The 24953-nt window shown below is 36.6% G+C and overlaps 1 pseudogene; it reads left to right on the top strand.

The window, feature by feature from the left end:
• The first annotated feature begins 300 nt into the window (after window positions 1–300).
• On the top strand, window positions 301–20330 carry LOC144249351 (broad substrate specificity ATP-binding cassette transporter ABCG2-like; annotated as a pseudogene).
• The last annotated feature ends 4623 nt before the right edge of the window (window positions 20331–24953 follow it).

The following is a 24953-nucleotide window of genomic DNA, read 5'->3' as shown; positions in this document are numbered from 1 at the left end:
TTCTCCTTTATGAGTTGTTGGTAATTTTCATACTCAACTATTTTGCTTATTGTAATTTATCTGACATCTAATTTGAGTACAAGCATTTAAAGTTTCATCTGTCTCCCATTTTAGGTTCTAAGGTTATTCTTATCATAGTGATGCAGGCTGTTTGTTCATTGGAAAAGAATTTACTCACTGCAGCACAGTTTAAAACCATCTTGTTTTCAATGAATTGGTATCTAGAGTTTACAATCTCATTTATGTGGAATATCAACTTACTATTACTTTTCCCTCCACAGAAAGGCAAAACTTCTGAAGATGTCTTCCAGTAGTGACCAGGTTGTTATCCCAATGCTACAAAGACACACCAATGACCTCCCTGAGATGATCACTGGTGACCAGGAGACAATTACCCAAGGAGCTGTGTTGAGTTTTCATAATATATGCTATCAAGTACAAGTGAAGAGTGGCTGTCTGCTCCAACAAAGAATGGTTGAGAAAGAAATACTATCAAATATCAGGTATGTGCATGAATTTTTTAAAAGTTCACTTTATTGACCTATTGGCTTTGCTTACTGTTGCAGTAATTCACTTGCAGGTCAGCATGGGAAAACAAAGAAAAAGAAGAAGCAGAGCAAGCAAAGCAGCAGCAGAAAAAAAGTCCTTTATTGTGTACAAGCAATCTTTTTATAGTATTATGAACAAAGAAGGCAGCCTTCCAACATCAATAAATCAGGTCTTTCAGCTAATTAAACATAGCACACAGAAGTTTTACTTTCTAATCAGAAGTGACCCGCTTCTCATGGCTAATCTACTTTCGGCCTGGAGTATGCTGAGCTCTGCTCTTTGTTTTGAACAGATAAAAAAATTTTCTCAGCACCCTCTTATCCCACTTGGCAGAACATCCCGTTTGCAGGCAAGTTCTCCCAAGGTCAGCAGACATCTCCTTTTCAAGCATGTCTGTTGTTACCTATCTAAACCTTGAAGAAGCCTCTCGTTTGCGAGCAGACTCTCCCAGGGACAGCAAACATCTCGTTTTCAAGCATGTCCGCTGCTACTTATCTATACCTTGACAGAATATCCCGTTTGCAGGCAGACTCCATCAAGGACAGTAATAGTAACACAGTCACATCTGATTCTCTACAGCTTACTACCAATAGACTGCTGTGAGCATTTGAGTACAAGTTTTGTAGAGACATATAGATGCATGCTTTCTTTCCTTTAGGCTAAACAAGGACTAATATGATTGGATCAGTTATCAGGTAGTTTAAACTTTGAAGAGAATTTATGAACTGCATCATGTTTTGTTTGTTTTTATGACTGTGCAATTAATGTGTCATTTAATTATTAAAGTGGCAGTGAGTTTGGAACCTCTGGCTACTTGTATCTATATGAGCTCACAGATGCTGGCCATTAGGGTTGTTAATGTTTGTCTGATTGCTAGAGAACTGTGCTTCCCTCTAATGATTAGATAGAATTGACTAATAAAAAGCTGTCAAGAGTTTTGTGAGATAATCATGAGGGGAAATGAATTTGGATTTTCCCTGGCAACACTTGTTTCTTGTTTTTTTTTTTGTTGTTGTTGTTTTGTTTTGTTTTTTACTAGAGGAAATAATTACTCCTAGTGTAAGCAAACAACTTTTTCTGACTCTCCAAGGCTGGGAAAGTGGTTATAAGAGTCCTGGTATGGTTGTAGCTCTATATAAAATCAGGTGTTTGACCTGCTTTCTTGACATTTTGTATGCATCTGTGGTCTTTACTGTCAGTAGTGCCTAACATCTTTCAGAAGACAAGGAAGTGACAGGGTTGGGTAGACAGTTTTGGGGTGTGCCTGAGAGAAAAATGCTGAGGATCTGAGGGTTCATGGGCTGAGCTCAAGGGCTCTATGCAGGATTAGAACTCTTCTCTGGCAATACCTGCTGTCATGCCTGCTTCTTGTCTCTCTTGTGTTGGTTAAGAAATCCTGACCAGGTGAATAAGAAGAGGAATAGTGGATCTAAAGCTTTTATCCTTTGTTAATGATCAGATAGAATTGACTTATGAAAAGCTGACAAGAATTTTGTGAGATAATCAAAAAAATGTTGGTACTTTCAGATTTTGTGTTGAAAGAGGTAAAATGTAATTTGATTTGAATATGTGTAGACTAAATACATATAAAGTACATTCTTTATGTGAGGGTACATTTACCTGCCCCTGCCCATTTTGGTGTTGGGAATCAAGCCCTTGGCCTTGTGCACAGTGAGCCATCTTGATACCACTGAGCCACACTCCCAAACACCTCTAGATTATCTTTTCCTCCAAGTAGACTAGTGATGGGATACCCTAAGTGTCACCTCTGCTCAAGACTTCTTGTTGTGCTTAAGGCTAAGTGTTGTGCCTCTCAGTAAACCATGTTTACTGAGGGTCATGGTTTTGTGCTCTTAGGCTAATAAAAGTGCAGTAAAATCTTGAAGTTCTTTCAATTTTTACAATTTCAGGGACTGTTGTTTCTCCTGTTTCTGGTGTAAGTATCTGTGGGAAAGGACACCCATTTTTGGTTGTTGTGTTTCAGATCTTTCTCCTGTCTGCTCACTTCAGGTTAGTAGGCTATAGGATGGAGGAAGACTTACTCATATTATTTTTTATTTTTATTTGATAGCACAAGTCACCATTCAAAACAGTAAGTATATTCCAAGAAATGTGGTGAGAATCTCGATTTTCCTTTGGATGCTTTTTTGCTTTCCTTTTGTAAGAAGTTAAACCAAATTTGACCTTGAGAATTGAAAAGATTTTCATACCTCATGAAAAACTTTCCCTTAAGCTTAGTTTGTCTTTATACACAACACTTGAACTTTTCATTACCAATGTTTAATAACTATGGGAAAAATTATCCATTCCTGAAGATTTATGAATATTCTATAATGGTGAGGAAAATTCATTCTTCTCTTTGGGAAATTTTCAGATTAATGATTATTTTTTAAATGATTTCAAACATAATCCTGCATGAACATAATCCTTTCACTAGACTCCTTACCTGTTTACATTCCACTGTTTACTCCCATCACTGTGTCTCTTTCTTGGGAGGGGGGGTACTGGGGAATGAACTCAGGGGCACTTGACCATTGAGCCACATCCCTAGCCTTATGTTGCATTTTATTAGAGACAGAGTCTCACTGAATTGCTTAGTGCCTCACTAAATTGCCGAAACTGGCTTTGAACTTGACATTCTCCAGCCTCCACCTCCCAAGCCACTGGGATAACAGGCACATGCCACTGTACCTGGCCCTACTGTGTCTCCTTTTTCATTCACTTTTACTAGTGTATTTTGGGAATCATTTGAGAGCATACTGTTCACATGATCATTTTCTATCCCTAGCTCTTTCAGCCTTACTTTCTAGAAAGAAGGACCCTCTCCTGTGTAATCACTCAGTTGTTGTCTGGCAGCAGCTGAGGAGACAGGTATCCTCAGAATGAAGGCAGGAGTGGTTCTGAGGGCTGCCCATCACTGTGCTCCTCACCACATCATGTTTCTTCAGGCTCATCCAGACTGGTACCTTCTAATTCCATCCCACTCCAGTGATGTTAAAATTGATCACCTGGTCATGCATCTGTCTGCCAAATTTCACCACAGTGTCACAATTTTTCTCTTTGCACTTCATTACTATTGTGAAGGGTGGTGCTCTGACATTAATACAGAATCTTGCTCTTTATTATATTCCAACTCACCAGCTTCAGCTCCCATTCATGACTCCTGTCTAGATCAGAAAATATGATAGTTACCAAAGGGTGATTTATTTCCATTATCTCATAATTTGCATGAAACTAAGAGGAAAAAGCTTCAGTTTACTATTTCCTCTTTAATTTTCTCTATTGACAACAGTCAAGGATTCCTCTTTCAATAACACTTAGTGGTAATGTATTATTATTGTTATTTATCTTGATACTTCTGTTGGTCTGAACTTAGTCAGTGGGAGACCTTTCAATTTGAGTTCCCTTCCTCTTTCACTGTTTTGACTTATTCTTTCATTCTTTGAGTATTTTCTTGTTATAGCTAGAAGTTCCATACTCTTTTGAGGCTGAGGCATATACCTGTAATCCTAGTTATTCAGAACACCAAAACAGGAGAATCACAATTCAAGTCCAGACTGGACAATTTAGAAAGACTCTGTATCAAAGTAAAATTTTTAAAAGGCTGAAGCTGTAGCTCAATTATAGAGTGCTTGTTTATCATGTATGAGTCCCTAGGTTTAATCCTATTACAAAAAAAAAATCCAAACTGTGCACTGACCCTAGGCCAGAATCAGCTGATGTTCATTCTGTGGAATTGTGGAGAATGGTATTTATAAACCATCATCTGAGTGTTTAGAATGCTCATTGCTATTCATGTGTCATTGGAATTAAACCACCTCAGTGGACATGCCTAGAGAATATATGTATGCATGAACATGTGTGTGTGTGTGGTGTGTGTGTGTGTGTGTGTATATATATATATATATATATATATATATATATATATATATATATATAAACTTTGTTTAAAAAAATAAAACTGAATCCCTTATGCAAGTGCATGAGGTTGTGATTCTGTCCAGGAGGGGTAAGTGGAGTGGTGGATGGCAGATGGTTCCTCAGCACCCTTCCATCTATACTCTTCTATAACTATTGTGTAGATTAAAACCTATTACTTCTAATTAATGCACCAATTCCCATCTAGCACTGTAGATTCTTCACACATTTTCCATGTTTAAAAATGTATTTTTTTAAAAGTCTATTTAAAAACAGTGAAAAAATGCCTCCTCATAGTCTTAATGTAATTACTGATTTGTTCAGTTCTTTTATTTCCTCATATAAGCTTCTTCACAGCCTACAACTTTTCCCCTCTACTCTCTCACTGCTTCCCATCCTGTATTCCCAGATGCTGGTGTCTTTTGCCCTACTCCCAGGACATCCATCATATTCCTCTTTTAAGAAAGGAAGGGGAAGGGCAAGTCTAATATAAATGACTGACACACTATGTGAGCATAAAATCACAGGTAGGAATGTAACTAAGTTCTGTTCAGTCAGAATATATCTATTTTCAGTAAGTAATTTCCTGCTTCTTTTTAAAAAAATAATTAAGTGATGTTAATGAGAATCTGATGCAATTTCATGAAATTTTCTTAAGTGTATTTGACATAGATCCTAATTTAATAGAACTTTGTTTAAAATGGAATAATTACTCATTTTTGCTTTTGGGTTTCAGTGGAATCATGAAACCTGGTCTCAATGCCATTATGGTACCCAAAGGTCAAAACAAGTCTTTGTGAGTATAACAGAAATTATAAGTCAGATTTCTTTTTGTAGTTTCAGTGTGCTTTTAGAAATAACTTTTATAAGTCTTACTAATACAGCATCATAAAGTGGTTGAGGTACACCTGTCGAACCTATTATGAGCTAATGAGGAAGAATAAGAAGGGAATAATATTAAATGTGGGGAGATGGAACATAGGAATAATTGAAGACACATTTAGATAAAAGAGCACATTTCCTGGGTTGGATCCACCAATGTCAGATGGACAGGAGTGTCCTTTGGGAGGTCTATGCAGGATAAGCCAAATTTGCCTTGCTTCTACATTTCTGTGCTTTCTTATATCACAAATGAAAAGGAAGGCGAGGATTTGAATGTAAACACACATACACATACACAGACACACACACACAGAAGCACACTAACACACATGTACTAAGTTTTAGTTAAGTCATATATCTCTTGATTAGTTAATTTTATAGCTTGAACAGAATTTGAACTAACAGTAGCTGAGAGAGGTGGCCTGTATTGAAGGGGAAAAAAAAACCTCACCATGTTTGTCTTTTTTGAAGGTTGTTAAACATTTTAGCTGTAAGGAAAGACCCAAGTGGATTATCTGGAGAAGTTTTGATCAATGGAGAACCTAGACCTGCCAATTTCAAATATCATTCAGGTTATGTGGTTCAAGTAAGCATTAGTTGGTTTACTTTTAGGATTCATGTGTTTCTATATAGGCAAGTGCCTTGGTTTGCAGTTTATTGTGCTTCCAGTTGATTATGTGACATACTCATAGAATCAACTTTTCTTACATCTGTTTCTGAAAATTTCCTATTAGAAAGAGGGTGGAGTTAAATGGAAAGGCAGAGAGGACCTGGAATATGACCTCTGTAGGGCATGGATATCAATTCTACTTGTATCATTTTCAGAAGGGTCTACTGATATCTGTTTTTGCCCTCCTGCCTCTTTTCCTTCCTGAGAACACACTTGAATGTGTCTGCCAATAGTCATATCATACTTCCCTGTGCTCCACTTGGATGTTCAGATGGGTGTCGAAATACCTCCCTGGGCTCTGCAACTGTCTGTATATGGAGTCTCTGTAGTTAGCAGAGTTGAAAACACAGCATTAACTACAGCATTTCCTTGGGTTTGTTATTTTCATCTATTGAGTTACATATACTAGAGGAATAGTCTAAGAAAAGACTCAGTGTGTCTCATGAAAATTGTATTTTCCTTCAGAATAATGTCCTGATGAACACCCTGACAGTGAGAGAAAATTTGCAGTTCTCAGCAGCTCTTCGGCTTCCAACAACTATGACAAATCATGAAAATATGAGAGGATCAACAAGGTCATTGAGGATTTAGATCTAAGTGAAGTGGCTGATTCCAAGGTAATGTGAAAAAAACTGGTAGAATTGTAGCCAAGAAAGCGGACCTCCCTGTGTGGACAGTGTGACCTTAATCAGAAGTTTCTTATGACATGTGTGGCTGTTTTCTGTAATGATCAGAAAAATGACTACATAGCTATTGTGAAGGTGGAAATGAAGCTGGAGAAACAATCTCAAAGATGGTGGAATCCCTGGAGTGGAGTGTGGTCTCATTGCTGTAGTCAGGGCTCATTTGATGTCTTTGCTCTAACTTTTCTTCTTCCTGTTTTTCTCTTCATGACTTTCACTGCTCTTTTCTTTCTCTTCTTCCTAGGACCTTTGTTTCATGGCTTTTTTGAGGCATATTTCTGGAATTGATAAATGACAAGTTCCAGGTATTATTTCTTTGTATCTATAACTTGTCTGTAATTTGACTTCCAGAATTATATTTGATCACAGTAGGACTGACTTCTAATTTGCGTTGCTACTAATTTTTTCTATAGCTTATCTTTGGCAGTTTTTTTTCTTATCCTCTCCTCATTCCCATTTTTTTTCTGCCAATATTTATTTCCAGACTCATCTACCATTCTCTTAGGTTTGAGAAGTACATTTGTGGGCAAGAGTAATAGAATGGACTAAGTAACTCAACCTTTTGTGGGTTTGCAGGATCATGGAGACAATGATTGAACTTTACAGTTTACCACTCCACGTGGAGGGTTTGCTGAGCAGATATTTGTAGCTGTATGTGATAATGAGTTTTTTAGAATGTAGTGCCTTTGAATGAAGCCCCTGATCTTCTCTCCTAAAAAAATGAAGAATGTGGGTGGAGCATCCTCTTGGCTACTGCTTCCTATTATACTTGCTGATAGGCTTTATGTGAAGTGTTTTACTTATAAAAATAGTCCTGTGATCTACTTATTTTTATTACTGAGTATTGATTTTCTTTTCCTTGGCTCTCTTTATTTATTTGATCTTCTCATTCCAGTTTGGTACTTTTTTTTTTTTTTAACTCTGTTCTTTACCATTAAGCACTCATTGTCCTTAGTTACTTTCTTGGATTTCTGGGGAACATATGTAAAGGCTGTTTTTGATTTCTTATAATTAACATAATCTAATAGTATCAAATAATTTTATATAGTTTTAGTTTTTTATGATATTTTGAACATAACAGAAATCTAGAGAAGATGGTTTGATTACTATAATGATGTGATTTGGGGTAATTAGTATAATAGTTATATATTATATGTACATTGTATTATTTATATATTATACATTATGTTTAGTATGTATCTATTATTATGTTAATTATATGGAAATTAATATAATTACTAGTACTGTTCACCTTGATTTCTCAATTGTTAACATCTCTCATAATTATTATAACTCTGTCTTATGGAACTATTTTATACAAATTTGTATGATATTTCACCCCAAAATACTTATATGCATTGGGAAAAAAGGACGTTTGCCTACCTTACCACAAAGCCATTACCAACTAACAAAATGAAGAGTAACATCATATCCTCATATCACCAACTATGTCAAACCATATTCATCCACATTTCCCAAATTGTCTTCAGATGTCTTTTTAAAGCTCAGTTATTAAAAGTTCTCAATCAAGGGCTATGAGTTGCGTTTGATTATTTCTCTTGGAGACTCTTCATTTGAGAATTGTTCCCTACTGCCTTTCTCCCCAGAACTATTCTAGTCCTCTCAGCACACACAATGATATTGACTGGTTGAAAAGTTTGAACCAGGTACCTGCAGACTATCCCACCTCCTGCTTTTATCTGAAATGATTAATTGGGAATTCTGTATTGAGTTAGGGTGTAGATGGTATCAATTTAGGAAATCTTATGGGAATTAAAAAGTGCTTATGTGGTATAGCAGAACGTGAGCTCTCCTGGCTTCAAGTGTACCATTTTCTTGTAAGTCCACTCAGGGACTTTTGTCAGAAGCAATGAAGTGTGTGGGGGGGGGGAAGGGGGGTTGTTGTTAGAAGACTAATAGAATACTCAAGGTATTTTCATTTTTCATCTCCTAGATTTATCTCCTGTTTTAGACTGTGGTTTCACTGTGTCAGATCCATATCTTTTAGTTTTGTTAGTCACTGTCTTTAAATCTTTGACTTGGTGAGGAATATACAGAATGTTAAAGTATGAACTTCATATCAGGTCCAGCCACTTGGATCCTCTGCCCTTAGCCTCCAGGTAGTTATCTGTTCAAATAGAGACCTCCTTCTTCTTTCAGGTGTCCATTTATTTCTTGTTCAGAATAATGAGGGTAATAGAGAAAGAGTATCTTGTAGGACTGAAGTTAATCCACAAAATGAAGTTAATTCACTGTGGTGGTGACCATAGTGGTTCTTGTTGATAATGTAATAATCTGTGTTTTAGGTTTTTTCTAGAGGAGAGAAAAAAAGGACCAGTATAGCAATGGAGCTGCTTGCTGATCCTCCCATCTTGTTCTTGGATCGACCAACAAGTGGTTTACATATAAGCACAGCAAATACTGTACTTTTGCTCCTGAAAAGGTAAATACTGTAGGAACATTGTTCTTTTATTTATTTACAATTGGACCACTTCTATGTACCAGGGGTTCAGGGTTCCAGGGTTTCAGAAGTGAAGAGCAAAATTCTTTCCTTTCTTCTTAAAGAGAAATAATCAAGGAGCAAAGAAGTGTTATTAAGAAAAATGAATGAAGAACTTGGGGAAGAAAGGCCACAAAGGGAGTGAGCAATTGTTTTAAAAAACAGGATAGTCATGGAGGACCACAAGTATGTGACGAGAGACCTGTGACAGAGTGAGTCCTGCTCTTTCTGTCAGCAGAGAGTTTTGGTTGGAAGGAGCAGCCAGTGGCCCTGAGGCACAGCATGCTTGATGCTTGATGTGTGTGGAGCATCAGAGAGGCCAGAGGGACAGAACCCAGTGCAGGTTGGCTGCTAGACACTTGTAACAAGACCACAGGCTGGGGGTGAATAACAGATACTACTTTTCTTCCAGCTCTAAAAGCTGGAATTTGAGATCAAGGTGTCTACAAGTTGTTTCTTCTTGGATCCTTCAATAGACACAGTCAGATGAGTCACCACTTAATGACCTTCTTTAATCTTAGTGACCTCTTTAAAGACTCTCCAGAGGTAGCCACATTCTGAGGTGCTGGGTGTTAGGACTTTAACATACCAGTTTTGGAGAGGCCACAATTCAGCCAATTAGAAATGATATAAAGTAAAGTTGGGCTTGGGTCAGATTATATAGACCTCATTGGCCTCTGTGAGGCATATTTTGTGCTGCTAAGGTCCAGGGATATTTTGAGAGTGTCAGCATTGACTGCACAATGAGGCCAAGGTGAATGAAGGACACCAAGAAATAGCTGCTGAAGTAGGCCCTGTACTACTAGGATGCTGGTGGTCAGGTGGTAAGAAAAGCATGGGTTCTGGGTGTTTTTTGAAGGTGGAACCAACTGGATCAGCTTAGGAAATGGACTTGACCTGTTATGAATCCTAAGTAGGGGCCTGGAAAAGTAGAACAATGGGAAAAAAAGTCATTCATTTCTATCAAGAAAGGAGACTGGCAGGAATGTAAGAGGAGAAATTTTTTAGATTAGTTTTTGAACATCTTCTTTAAAATTATAAAAAATTATTTCAAACTGACAGGAAAGTTCCAAGAAAAGTTTAAAGAAAAAAAAATCCCAGTTTCCTCACCTGGATTCCCTAACTTCTATTTTACTGCATTTGCTCTCCTCTTCCTCCATCTGTGTTCCACCTGTGTTAAGTTTTTTTCTGATCTCATGCTCCATCTCTGGTAAATTCTCCCCATTGTAAATTCCAAGAGGCAAGGACATTCCACTACACCAGCCTTAAGGTAAGGAAGTTGACAGTGGTGGCTTCACAACCATCCAGTGCTTAGACTCTAGTCACATGTCACCAGCTTCCCCTGCAGTGTCTGTTTCCTGCAGTGCCTTGGGATTCTTCACTGAAACATGTCTTTTCTGGCTTTCCTGTTTTGGTTGGTTTTGATAATCTGTGTGAGTTCCACAGTCCTTTCCTGTCCGTCATGCCCTTGCAAGTCTTGGTGGATTTCATGGGGTGACCCTCTACTGGATCCATCCCTATGTTCCATGAGCAGATTCCGGTCTCATAGGTGGTGTGAATTTCCCTCATTTGATCATGTTGGGGTCTGCTGGGCTTCTCTGCTGGGAAAGTACTTTTCTTCTTTAGAGTAGATTAGTATTTTTTTTTCTGGGAAGATAATTGCCTATTATACCAAGATTGTGTTCCTCCTCAAGTCTCACCCACCAATTTTAGCGTAAGCTAATAATCCTGTTCTTGTGGTAGTTGCCTAACAGGTAATTGTTGACATTTTATCTAAGGAAGAGTTTTTCCCCTGTTCATTTTCTGTGTGATGCAATGGGTTGGAATCTGCTTTTCTTCACTGTTTTAATGATTAAATTGATCCTGATTTGACTAGGGGATGGCTTTTCAATGGTCTGTGTGTTCTTTTGACCTCTCCCTGATCATTCTTCCATCATTTCTTTACTTTGTAGTCACTGTGATGTTCCATGTTTATGTTGCACTTTTCCTGAGTTAGTTATTTGTGGATGGATGTGGTTTGTTCTGGTTTAATTAATATTAAGAAACCAAAATGTGGTTGCTATTGTGCTCACTGCTATTGGAGTGGTATTGCTTTTAGATCTTCAAGAGGCGTACCTAGGCCTACTGTATGTGTTTATATAAAATATGGAAATATATTCTATTTTATTTGGAAACATTGGCCCTGCATGAATTTTATATGTGTGTGTACAGATGTGTGTGTGTGTGTGTGTGTGTGTGTGTGTGTGTGTCTGTGTGTGTGTGTGTGTATGTGTGTAGTGGGTTTTTATTGTGTGTGTGGCAGGGTTCCTACCCATGGCCTCATATTTGCTAAGCACTTACTCTACACCCGAGCAATGTTTTCAGTCCTTCTTTCTCTCTCTCTCTCTGTGTCTCTCTCTCTGTGTCTCTCTCTCTGTCTCTCTGTAAACATTCTGTAATTATTGCTATTTATGAGTATATATTTAGATACCCATGAGTTCATATTATTATTTTTATTTCCAGTCCAATAACTCTGTGTCATTTTTAGTTCTTTCCCTTTCAGCCTTTGCAAGTCACTTCAGACCATGAGAGATGTGACTCCTTTTATTTTAATATATTCACTTACTTGATCTATGATTTAATTGTTCAATGCAACCAGTCTGCCACTTGCTCTGGGCTATATCTTTGTCTCCTTTCTCTGGAAACCCCTCTACTTCATACTTTAAGGTGCCTGACACACCACCTTCATGGCTTCCCCTAGTACTTACCTTGCTTTCTCTGATGGCCATACACTCATAAGAAAGTTTCTGATAGGAGAGAAAAAACAAGATGATGCAAAGATGGCTGTTTGTTTAAATATCTTATGCTCTAGATGTCAACATACGTATAAATGAAGATGCCAGGTTATGGGCCTGGAGTTTGGGTACCTTTATAGAACATACCCAGGAAAGTTTTTATTATCTACAGCTCTGCTGACAGTGTTCATTAGACAATGATGAATTGATACAGAATATTGTAACTATTTCCTTTATGTTTTTTTTACTGGGTACCATTCAAGCATCCTGCCTCTTGCAGAGATCAAGCCCTGCTATGCACAGTCATCACTTGGGGTCTGATTAAAATGTAGATTCTGTTTCTTTAAGTCTGAGGTGGAGCCCAGGATTTTCCCTAGGGGACTCTAAGAGGAGATACTGATACTAATGCCACTGCCCATCCAATCTCACTTTGAGTAGCAGGGCTCTCGTACAATTCTGTTTCCTGCTTCTAGTTGTCTACCAGCTCAATGATGTCTACTGAATACAGTTCCAGTTTCTGAGAGAAGGGCCAATCTTAGGCTTGTCATTCTCTTTTTGTAGTCTCTTTAGTTACCTTATTCATTTAATACCAAGTCACTGTCTCTCAGATATATATATATATATATATATATATATATATATATATATATACACACACACACACACCTCTTGCTTTGTAACACTGAGTTTCTTTGACCAGGAGTATCCTTTTCTTACCTGAATCCTGTTGGTAATTTTGATGTTCCACTTGTATCATCTTTAGCCTAGGTTGTTAGCCTTTACAAGGAACCCTTAGCTATATCTTTTCCACATTCTATTGAAATTTTTGGTCTTCTTGCCCAAATCTCTTTTGAGGCAGAGCACCCTTGGGCACTAAACTATACTAGGAACTAATCAAATTTGTAGATTGAAGTGGGTCTTCTAAAGTTTTTTTTGTTTTGTTGCTCTCAGGATTGAACCTCAGTGTGCTCTATCACTGATCCTGTGACCTTCTTACTTCTTATTTTGGGATAGAGGTACACCAAGTGGCTTAGGCTAACTTCAGACTTGAAATCTTCCTGCCTCAACCTCCTGCCTAGCTGAGATTACAGTCACATACCACCACACCTGGCTCATAAATATTTTAAATATCTACTTTGAACATTTTTACCTTTATTTTTTGCATCCATAGTAATAACTCATGTGAAATGGCCTTTTAACACTATTTCTACCACAAATTAAACCAGAGATAGAATCATAGCCTTACTTCTTCATAATTGTGACTTAGTGGGTATTCGCTTAACTTTTAAGCTTTTCCTGTTAAAACTTATGAAATTATAATATTGAAACTACCTTATTACAATAGTGTGAAAATTCAAATGAAGTAATTTCTAAAGCATTTAGCAATCTCATAGTACATACTTCAGAATGTTCATTGTTTTATCAAGGTAGAAAAAAGGAAAACTACTCATAAAGTGATAGAAGACAAATCATCAATGAGAATTATTTGTATGACTATTGTCTTTTTTTTTTAAAGAGAGAGAGAAGAGAAAGAGAGAATTTTTTAGTATTTATTTTTCTGTTTTCGGTGAACACAACATCTATATTTTGTTTTTATATGGTGCTGAGGATCGAACCCAGAGCCCCGCACATACCAGGCAAGCGTGTTACCTACTGCTTGAGCCACATCCCCAGCCCAGACTGTTGTCTTAATATTTACTCTATTACTACTTCTCAAACTTGATTATACTTGTAGGTTGCCTGGACAGCTTGTTAATTATATGGACTCCCTGTATCATCCTCAGAAATTCTAATTCAGCGTCTAGGAGGAATGCCCAGCCATCTGTATTTTTAATAAGCCCTATAGTAGATTCTAGACTGTTGATGTACCATCTTTTCAGAAGCCTAATGTTTTTATTTTTTATTTTTCTTGGTAATAATCATCTTTTTTATTTATCTTGATTATGTATTTTAATTGCTGTTATGGTACTTATAAACACTGAAAAATTCTTCCAAGGAAAAAAATGACTATAAATGCTGCCAAGTTAAATCCTGTTTAGAACACAAAGAATATTAATAATGTATATGAACAATTCTTTCAAAACAAGCAAATAAAACAATTCCCTTAGTTGTTATTATTAAAGATACAAAGCCCATAATAATTACTACTTTTTCATAATAATTACTAAGGTGCACAAAAATCTTGATTTTTTTTTTTTTGCATATCTGCGTATGAAACCCAGGGTCTTACATATGCTAGGAAAGCACTTTTGATGAGCTATATCTCCAACCCATCATGAATTTTTTTTGAGTTGCAGTGTTGTTGAAATAATAAAAAATGATAACATGTTTAATTTTTAAATTGCATATTAAAGTGAATTTCTAACAATTTAGTACTAATAAAAACATTGAATTAGGAATGAGGTTGTGGTTCAGCGATAGCACACTTGCCTGGCATAATTGAGACACTGGGTTAAATCATCAGCACCATGTATTAAAAAATAAAGGTCTATCAACAACTAAAAAAAGAAACCCAAAAGATACATAAATAAAAGTATGGTGTCCAACTACAAGTAGAAAAATATAAAAAAAATATTGAATTTAGATTCCCCAGGTGTCATATAGGTAACATAAGATTAGGTGATAAGACTATAAGAGAAAATGAAGTTGAACTTCGAACTCTTGTTTTAGTGGTAAGAATAAACTGTTTTATTAGGAAGGGTGAGATTCAGATGTGTAATGATTCATTATCTTCCCTCTTTTACGTTAGGATTTCTGAGCAGGGACCAACAATCATCTTTACGATTAATCACCCTCGGTATTCCATCTTCAAGTTGTTTGACAGCCTCACCTTATTGGCCTCAGGAAAACTATTGTACCAAGGTCCTGCACAGAAGGCTTTGGAATACTTTGCATCAGCAGGTTTGGTTGACTTTTTCATGCACTAGATCCTTCATTCTTGGAATTCTGGGAGAGAACAGAGGTATTGATGGGAGTACTGTTTGATCTTTGTATAAATTTACCTCAGGTTCTACCACTCTAAAACATCCTTGGTCACTTTGTTGCCAAACATTTTTTTTCATATGGCAGCATATGTGTGTGAGAGTACTTTGCATCAGCAGGTTTGGTTGACTTTTTCATGCACCAGATCCTTCATTCTTGGAATTCTGGGAGAGAACAAAGGTATTGATGGGAGTACTGTTTGATCTTTGTATAAATTTACCTCAGGTTCTACCACTCTAAAACATCCTTGGTCACTTTGTTGCCAAACATTTTTTTCATATGGCAGCATATGTGTGTGAGAGTATTTGTACTGGTCCTGTGGCTGTTCTGCTTCCCAGTGACTGTGTGGGTTAGCTCTTCATTCCTATAACACATATCTGAGAAAAACTAATTACAAAAAGTATGATGGTTTTTGGCTTCAAGTTTTAGATGTTTCAGTCCAAAGTCTACTGGCTTCATTTCTTTGGGCCTGAGGTGAGGCAGAAAAATGGTGTAAGGGTGTGGTGGAGGGAAGGGGGGAAGGGAGTGAGGGAGGGAGGGGGAGGGAGGAAGGAAAAGAGGGAGGGAAGGATAGGGAGAGAGAGAGAGAGAGAAGAAAAAGAAGAAGGGGAGAAAGAGGAGGGAGAGAATGAGAAGGAAAGGTGGGGAGGGGAGAGGAAAGGAGAGGAAATGGGTTAGGGACAAAATAAATCCTTCTAGGGCATGAACCCAGTAACCTATTTTTTCAAATTAGGTCCCACTTCTAAGTAATCTATTCTAATTATTATCCCATGAAATGAATTAGTTTCCTGAGGAAGTTAGAGCCCTCATAATCAAATAATTTCTTAAAAGCTCCATTTCTGTACATTGGAGACCGAGTCTTAAATTCTTTAGTATTTAAGTATTTAAAGTGTATACTTTATATCCAAACCATAATATTCTGCCCCAACCCCAAAAGGCTCATGTCCATCTCATAATGCAAAATGCATTCAGTCCTACAATTTCCTCTAGTCTTTAACAATTCCAACATTTCTCAAAACTCTAAATCCAAAGTATTCTGTGAGACACATGGTAACACCTTAATTGTGGGCCCATATACATAATAATAGATAAGTTACATGTTTCTAGTATTACAATGGAACAGAGTAGACATTTCCATTCCAAAAGGGAATAAACAGCCTCCAAAAAAAGCCTTGTTCATTGCATATATCCTTCCTCAGCAGACATTCCATGGTTGATGGCATCTCTTAGTCCTGGCAACTCCATTACTGATTTAGCTTCCTCTCACAGAATCTCACATCACCCTCTCGGGGCGGCCAGCAGAGACTGCAACCTTTACACAAAGTCTTATCTCCAAGGCCTTCCTTTGAAATCTGGGTAAAAACTTTCATGAACCCCCTACTTCAGAATTCTGCATTATTTAAAACTGGCACAACACAGATGACACCAAGGCCCACTGCCTGTAGGAACAGTAGCTGGGTCTGCTCAAACAATAGCTGTAGCAGCTACTGAGTGCTTGGACAGTGAAATGAGTCCTGGCAGGACAAGTTTCTAGGTGGCCCTGTGCCTGCAATATAACCCAGGACTCTCTTCTTAAAGCAGAGTCTTTCAAACTAGTTATCATTTTTACACCTTTAAACATCTTTCCTTTTTTCTCCATGAAACATTGGTTTCTTTTTAAAGGCTCTGATTTATTCAGCAACCACACCTTCCTTATTTTCAGTTTTACAAGTGTTTTTCTGGCCAAACAGAAAATTTTTAAATGTTTCTGTTCTGCTTCTTGTTGCCATTTCTCACTAAAAATATGGCTAAAAGCTACCAGCAATAACTATGCCACAGTCCCAATGATTTGTTGCCTTGACATTTCCTCCAATAGATTAATTAGTCCATCACCTTTAAATTCAGTCTCAGAGAGTGTTGGTACATGAATAAAATGGAAACAAGTTCCTTGTCAGAATATACCACTTATGGACTTTAGTCCAGTTTCTAAAACAGTCCTCATTACAATCTGAAATTTCATGAACACAATCTATACTGTCCACATTCTTGTTGACATTCTGGTCTCTTGAGGTCACACCATAATTGTCCATTAACCTCTGCTTACAAAATTCCAAAGCTTCTTTATCTTGTATCTCCACATTTTCCAAATTCCTCCCACAAATCATTTTCAAAGGCTTCTGAAGCACATGGTCAGGTATAGTCACAGCAATGACCCCACTTCTTGTTAATTAACTCTTTATTGTTGTGATCAATAATTAAGAACAGTAACTTAGAGGAGGAAAGATTTATTTTGGCTCATGGTTTTGGAGATTTCACTCCAATACAGCTATATGCATTGCTTTGGGCCTTAGGTGAGAACTAAGCTTCATTTCTTTGGCCTTTGGTGAGAACATCATGGCAGAAAGTTGTAGTGGTGGAAACTGTTCAACTCTTTCCAGCGAGGAAGGAGGGAGAGAGAGAGGGATGGAGGGAGGGAGGGAGGGAGGGAGAGAGAGACAGAGTGTGTGTGTGTGTGTGTGAGAGAGAGAAAAGTGGATCAGGAGCATGATAAATTCTTCCAGTGCATACTTCCAGTGACCTAATTCCTCCTACCACACAGTAGTCCATTCAAGTTATTAATTTATGAGATTGCTATATTGTGTACCATGCCTTAAACACATGTGTTGTGGTTTAGATATGAGGTTTCCTCCAGTAGGTCATGTGTGAGATGGCATAAGAATATTCAGAGGTGAATTGATCAGACTTTGAGAGGTATAACCTAATCAATGGATTATCCACTGCTATAGATTAACTGGATCATAACTACAGGCAAATAGAATGTGGCTGGAGGAAGTAGGTCACTGAGGACATACATTTTGGGTTTATATTTTGTTCCTGGTGAGTGAAGCTCTCTCCCTAATTCCTAATTATCATGACCTGAGCTGCTTTCCTACTCCATGTCCTTCTACCATGATGTTCTATCTCCCCTGGGCCCACCACTATGGCGTTGACTGACCGTGGACTGAACCTCTGAAATCATGAGCCAAAATAAACTTTTCCTTCTCTATGTTTTTATTTTCAGGTCTTCTGGTCACAGTTGATTAAAACAACATGAATCTTTGGGGAAATTCATATCTAAACCGTAACAGTGATCTTTCCCTTAAAGTTCAAAATTTAACTACTTAGATTTATATCCAGTTATTCTGTCAGTTAAATATTTATGGAATGGCCCAATATTATTATTTTGAGACCTATAAAAGAATGCTTTTTTATTTTTGTTTTTACCATGGCATGTAATCTTGTTCTGCTTCCACGAGAGCTCATGGAGATACTACTTAACTTTCTAGAAACATTAGACTAAAGATTTAGGACTTAAGTGGGTGTGAGTGATCTATTAGTCAATGGAATGGCTAATCCCAAATCTGATTGGACCAATATTTCAGGGATGCCTGATTCTTTGAATTTTTTATTAAATTATGTGATTTTTTAAAAAATAGCTCATAGAATCTGCTTCAGAGATATTTGGGTATGATCGTAGATGCTTCTCTATGACCTCAAATAGTTGTCTTTTTAAATTTGTTTTTGTTTAATATCTCTCCTTTAAAAATAATCAAGCATGTATGGATCTGGGGAGTCCAGAGGAGACAGGAATCAGACCACAGGCAAAGTTTAGATGATTTATGCCACTAGAAGTGGAGGAAAGAGTTCAGGTGTACTGTACTGGTCATTTTCTCTCCAGAATGCTACCCTGAAGGATTTGTTCCTCTTTGGAATTATGACAGATTGACAGATGATAAGTTTGAAATATGAATTTAATAGGTGGAAAAGCTATCTTGTTGTCATTAGTACTGCCATTCCAGTATTTCCTGGATCAACTCAGAGAATACAATGCATCTGGGCCTTCAAAACTTCCTTCCTGTACTTAGCCTTAGTCTTATGAAGGAGTATTGATAAACTCCAGGAAATTTAGATAGCTTATTGAACTTTACTACTTATTGTAGATAATAACTAATTTAATATGTTGTAAAGAGTCCAGATTTGGTTGGATATGTACGTATGCATGTATGTATGAAAATGAGGGAGAAGATGATAATTCTGCCTTCCCTAGTCTCACCTGTCTCACACTGTGTGAGTCCTCTTTACTTTTGAAGACCATTGGGTTGAGTTGTTGGAGTGCCTTCTTTTGCAGGTTATCCCTGTAAGCTGTACAACAGCCCTGTAGTCTTCTTTCTGGAAATTATTAAGGGAGAATTTTCTGCTATGATATTTAACAGAGAGAAAGAAGGGCATGAAGGTGCATCAATCTCAGATTCACAGTTTTTGCCTCATCAATTTGGCTGAGGTTTTGTGATATGGAAAGATATTCTAACAGGGCTTTGTGAATTTGCATTAATGTTGTGTTCTGATACCAGTCAGCAGATAGGCTTTATTACCTGAGAGTGCTATGGTTTTTTGTTTGTTTATTTGTTTCATTTATGAGTGAGCATTTATATGCTACTTTTGATTTTATGGGGGGTTTCCATTTAAAAATAAATATGCTTGGGCTGGGAATGTGGCTCAAGCGGTAGCACGCTCACCTGGCATGCGCGGGGCACTGGGTTCAATCCTCAGCACCACATAAAAATAAAAAATAAGATGTTGTGTCCACCAAAAAAAAAAAAAAAAAAAAGAACACCTGTATCACTCCTTCTATCATCAGCTCAGATGGATTGTCTGGCGTTTTTTCAAGAACTTGCTGAGTGAGCCTGAGGAAAACATATTAAATATTAAAAAATTCTCTCTCTTAAAAAAATATGCTCATTGTTATAGTATTTAAAAATGAAAAACAGGTTTTTATGCATTAACATGTAAAATAAAAGGACCAGATTTTTATATTAACATTATAACTCTGTATGAAGATATTTATTTTAATAGTTAGGTTCCACGTTGGGAGGAAAAGGTCAGTGAGTTTGATGTTATCTGTAATTACAATCATAGTAGTAGCCAGCTCATTCAGCTGTGTTTTTCTAATGTGAAAAGCGGCGATAAAGCTAGTAATTTTTATATTCAAGCTCTAAAATCAAATTGTTATTGAAGAAAGGAGTCAAAGAAAAATGGGTTAAATAACTTATTGTCTAATAGTAGTGTTTTTGTTCTTTATTAATTTTTTCTTTGAAAGTCAGCGAGACTGAAGAGCTCTCCAAGGGGAAAATACTAGTCATAGAAACATTAGTTGAATTTTACCTCAACTCCTCCGTCTACAGAGAAATGAAAGCTGAGTTAGACCAACTCTAAGGTGGTCAGAAGAAGAGGAGCTCAGCCTTCAAGGAGACCACCTATATCACTCCTTCTATCATCAGCTCAGATGGATTATCTGGTGTTTTTTCAAGAACTTGCTGAGAGATCCTGAGGAAAACATATTTCAGGTGACCTGAGACTCTTTTAATTATGCTGTGAAATACCCATGTAGAAGTAACATGGTTTTGATATGATCTACTTCAGGAATTGGTTTATTCTCTTCCATTCATTTATTATCCTTGCTTCATTTGGTATGTAATCATGGCCAATAGAACAACAACAACAACAAAATCACAAGTTTTACTTATGGGAAAGTTTCTTAGTGATTCTTAGGTTACTTCACCCAGAATTTTTGTTGATTTAGAAAAATTATAATGGGTATTATTGAGTAGAAAAAATTTTGTTCAAAAAAAGAAAATAAAGACAGTGTATCTCAGATATGTATGGATATTGCATAGCTGTCTACTTTCATTTGCAGAGTCATTCACAAGATCATATGCTGCATTTTGGGAACTCAGAAAGCAGTACACAAAATGAGTAAAAATAAACATTTCTGTTCTCATGCAATTCATTTGTTATGAGGGTAGAGACATGATAATTGATATATCAGATTGCAGAAAGGTCTGTACAGAAAATTTAAGCACAGATGGAGGGAGAAGAGAGGTGGGAGACAAAAGGCAGTAGGGACAAGAGGGTTGTTTTGCCCTTGAAATGAGGCAGTGAGAGAACTTGATGTTACTGAATACAGTTGAGGGTTCTCTAGGCTGACCATTGTCTGGGCTGCCCACTGTCTGGTGGAGGATCCTGTATGCAAAGTGCTGTTCCTTATAATTCACCTTCCTTATTGAGAGATTTTAAACTTTAGAAAGCACTAGATACCTCAAAGAGTTTGCATTTTATGCACAGATAGTAACCAGACTAAACAAGGCTATTCACTGTCAGGTTAACCCTCTTAACTAGGATGATATAATGTTCTTTTCATCTTTGACTAGCTCTGTGGTCATTGTTGATTATCAATTTTCAAGGTTTTTCTGTTGTTTTTAACTCTGTGTCATACAAAGCTTTTCTAACTTCCAGTTCATTTGTCCATCATTTGTAAGGAAATCAGTTTAGCTGAAATCAGTTTAGCCTAGACCCTGGTGCTCGGTCTGCATCTTAAGGAGGTCTAGGATGAAATGTACATTATCAATCATTGATTTTCAGTTGAGTATTGAACGATGACTTTTGTAGGCTCTAATGAAGTACTACTGACTATTTAACATTAATCATCATAATTTTCATAGGTAATTGTTGCCTGCATTATATATTTTTGAACAATGTGATGTAATCCATTTATTCTTTCATATGATTTATGTATTATGTTTCTTACTTGTTACTCAAAGTAGTAGTTCTGGACAGAGTATGATTAGGACATAGCTACATGCAAATACACCAGGATTGTGCATTTGGTCCTAGGTGTCCTTAAGATGCAAACAGAAGCCCAGTGCCTCCAGGCTTGGTGTTCAGTCTTCTGGTCTCATCAGTGAACTCAGTTCTGCAAAAGGAAGTCCAGCAATATTCAGAGAATAGTAGTCTCTAGAATAAGGGGAGAACTCTTAGAGATCCCTGAGCTTAGTGGAACAAATCTCAACAATTTTTTTTTCCAAAATATATAAAGATTTATTGAAAATCAATAAGAAAATGGCAATAATCAATAGAAAACTAGGGAAGGGTTTTGGACGGGAGTTTGCAGAATGAAAAATACAAATGACCAATAAATATATGAACAGATGTCCAATCTTTAATTCTTTAGTAATCAGGGAAATGCAAATTGAAACCATAAAGAAATAACACTACACACTCATTAAACTGGAAAATAAGTAACAAATCTGAGAAGCACAGGTGCTCAGTTGGATGTTGGGAGCAGAATAACTTATCTGCTAGGTATGATCATTTTGGAAAACAACAGGGAAGTAACTTGTAGCATTGAAGCAAGGCAGGCCTTTGCTGTCTACTGTAGAGAAACTCACATGCATAGGGAGATGTGAATTAAAGTGTTCTTGGTGGTATTTATAATAAGCACAAAATGGAAACATCACAAATTTTCATCAGCAGGAGAAAGGATAAACACATTTGTTTTTAAATTTTTTTTCAGTTGTAGTTGGACACAATACCTTTACTTATTTATTTGTTTGTCTATTTATTTATTTTTATGTGGTCCTGAGGATCAAACCCAGTGCCTCATGCATGCTAGGCGAGTTCTCTACCCCTAAGCCACAAACACAGCCCACTGATAAATACATTTAATATAATATTAGCACAACATTCTACTACTCTGCAGTGGAAATGAATTTTTATCTATTAAAAAAATAAGCAAACATGTAGCGTCAGGTGAAAGATACTACGTTCTTTATATTGACTCATTTACTGAATGAACCAGAGCTGGATTTAGCAACATGGATAAATCCCCAAAGCATCACATTGACAAGATAAGCAAATCACGGGAGTATGCATATAACTTCTCTATGTATGTGAAATTTGAACTATTTAAAATACTACTATATTAGGGTTAAGGAGATATATATATGAATGATCAAAACAGGCTCCCTCAGAAAGTAAGGGTAGGAAGTAAGGAGTCCCCCAGGGGTTACAGCCGGGAGGGGATTGCATTTCTAGTGCTTATTTTTTCTGCCTAACACACAGAAAAGTATATTCCACAATTTTTTAAAGGCCGGAATGTTTGTGTAGGAACAGGCAAACCAATTTTTTTGGAAAGTACCAAATAGTTAATATTTTACATTTATCAGGCCCATAGTTGTTTGTGGTCAGAAGAAAAAACAGTGGCTGTCCCCATTTGGCCTGTGGGGCACAGTTTAATGATTCCTGTGGCTCAGGACTCTTAAACTGGACTGTTCTTCCTGCCTAGGTTTTGAAGACAGATTTGTTAAAGTGTTAAGACAGATTTGTCTTATGGCTTCCTTCTTATAAGACCCTGACTGTTGTCTGATAGCTATGCTTGGTTTAAACTAGTTATTTACATGATTCAGATTTGACCCCTATCCAGCAGTTGTATTTAGAAGTTCTTAGAATAAATGAATTATCTATATAAAAATGTTTATTCAATGTGCTAGTTTTCCTGATTAAATTGATTTGGAAGACATTATTATCAATTTGTCTGAGAGTCATTCTTTCTATTAACACATTGAACATTTATGAATTTATTTATTTAGTGAAAGCTATAAACATCTCTCAGAACACATCCTTGAGAAATGTTGGTTCAACATATTTGAACAAAGACTGAGTAACATTTTTGGGGAACTCCTTTTTCATCTTTGTGATTAAAACAATCCAGATGCACAAAGCTTGTATATATGGCCGCTATCACTATGTACTGCATTGTACAATACTTAGTTTTCTTTCTTTTTTTATGTAAGACAGAATAATATGGGTAACCTCATAAAAGCATGGGCTGAATTGGGTGGTTTTGGTTACAGCCATTGTGTGCAGTTCCATGTTGGTTAACCCAACCAGTGAATTAATCTACCATTAGGGATTAACTGAGTAACTGAAGGGAGGAAGGGAGTAGCTGGAGGAGATGGATCATTGGGGGCTTGTCTTTGGAGTCTATATTTTTTATCTGGCACGTGGAGTTTCTCTGCTTTCTGATCATCTTGTGAGCCATCTCTCTCTGCCATGTTCTTCCACCATGCTCTTCTGCCTCACCTGGACCCCTCAGGAATGGAGACAGCTGCCTATGAACTAAAGCCCCTAAACCATAAGCCCCCAAATAAACTTCTAGTTGCAGCAGCAGAAAAGCTGACTAAAACAGATATAATTTAGTTATTTTTTTAAGATGACTCTTAAGGAAAGCATAAAACGTTAGTGTTAGATGAAAAACACCTGGTACCTAAATTAAGGTAACATAATTTAATATTTTTCAGTGGACTAAGAGAATGCACAGATGTTAAGACAGAGTGCAGAGAAAAAAACCTTTAAAGCTATCTTAATTAACTTATATAAAAGTGTTAAAAGTGTCCATTTGTACCAAATCAAAAGACTTAAAATTTTTTTTAAATAATTGTTAAAACAGTTTACATTCATTATTGGTTGAGTATCACAGGTAATATATGCATATTCTTTGTAGGTAGGCTTTAGATATTTACGAAGTGTAAAATATGAATGAGTTAAAAGAGAATGTCTTTATCTTGGCATGCAATAATTCACTCAAACACTTCCTGTGACATCCTGGATCTAGCTTGCTTTTCAGTTTCTATTTTTTTTAAAGAAAGAGTGAAATGAAAAGTCATGCTACCAAGTAACTATGAAGTGTTAACATTTGTGTTAAAAATCATGTGAGTGAGCATGTTCTTCTTTTGAGGCAAAGCACTGTCTTAGATAACTTTATTAATCTGCACTTGTTCTTATTTTTTCATTGAGTAGAAACATGCATATGGATAAATGTAAGGCAATGAAAATAAATATTTTTAATGCTTAAAACTCTAAATGAAAGAAAAGTAAAATAAATTTTCCAAACTCAACATTTTTTCTACTTCTTAGTTTATTTGAAACAAGCAGGAATAAAGTATGAATAAAAGAGGAAGATTTATGAAAATAAAATTTAAATCTTTTCATTATAAACAAAACTGTACATACCAAAAGATGAAGAACAAAAAGAGCACAAAAGTAATATAATAAAGGATCCCAAGTCTTGATTAGCTTCTCTGCAAAGTTGATATCATTCAAAGTGATACAGAATTGGGTAATGGTATAAAAACAAAACA

Source organism: Urocitellus parryii, chromosome 11, assembly GCF_045843805.1.
Source record: "Urocitellus parryii isolate mUroPar1 chromosome 11, mUroPar1.hap1, whole genome shotgun sequence".
NCBI lineage: Eukaryota > Metazoa > Chordata > Mammalia > Rodentia > Sciuridae > Urocitellus > Urocitellus parryii.
This window is presented reverse-complemented; position numbering and strand designations above follow the sequence as displayed.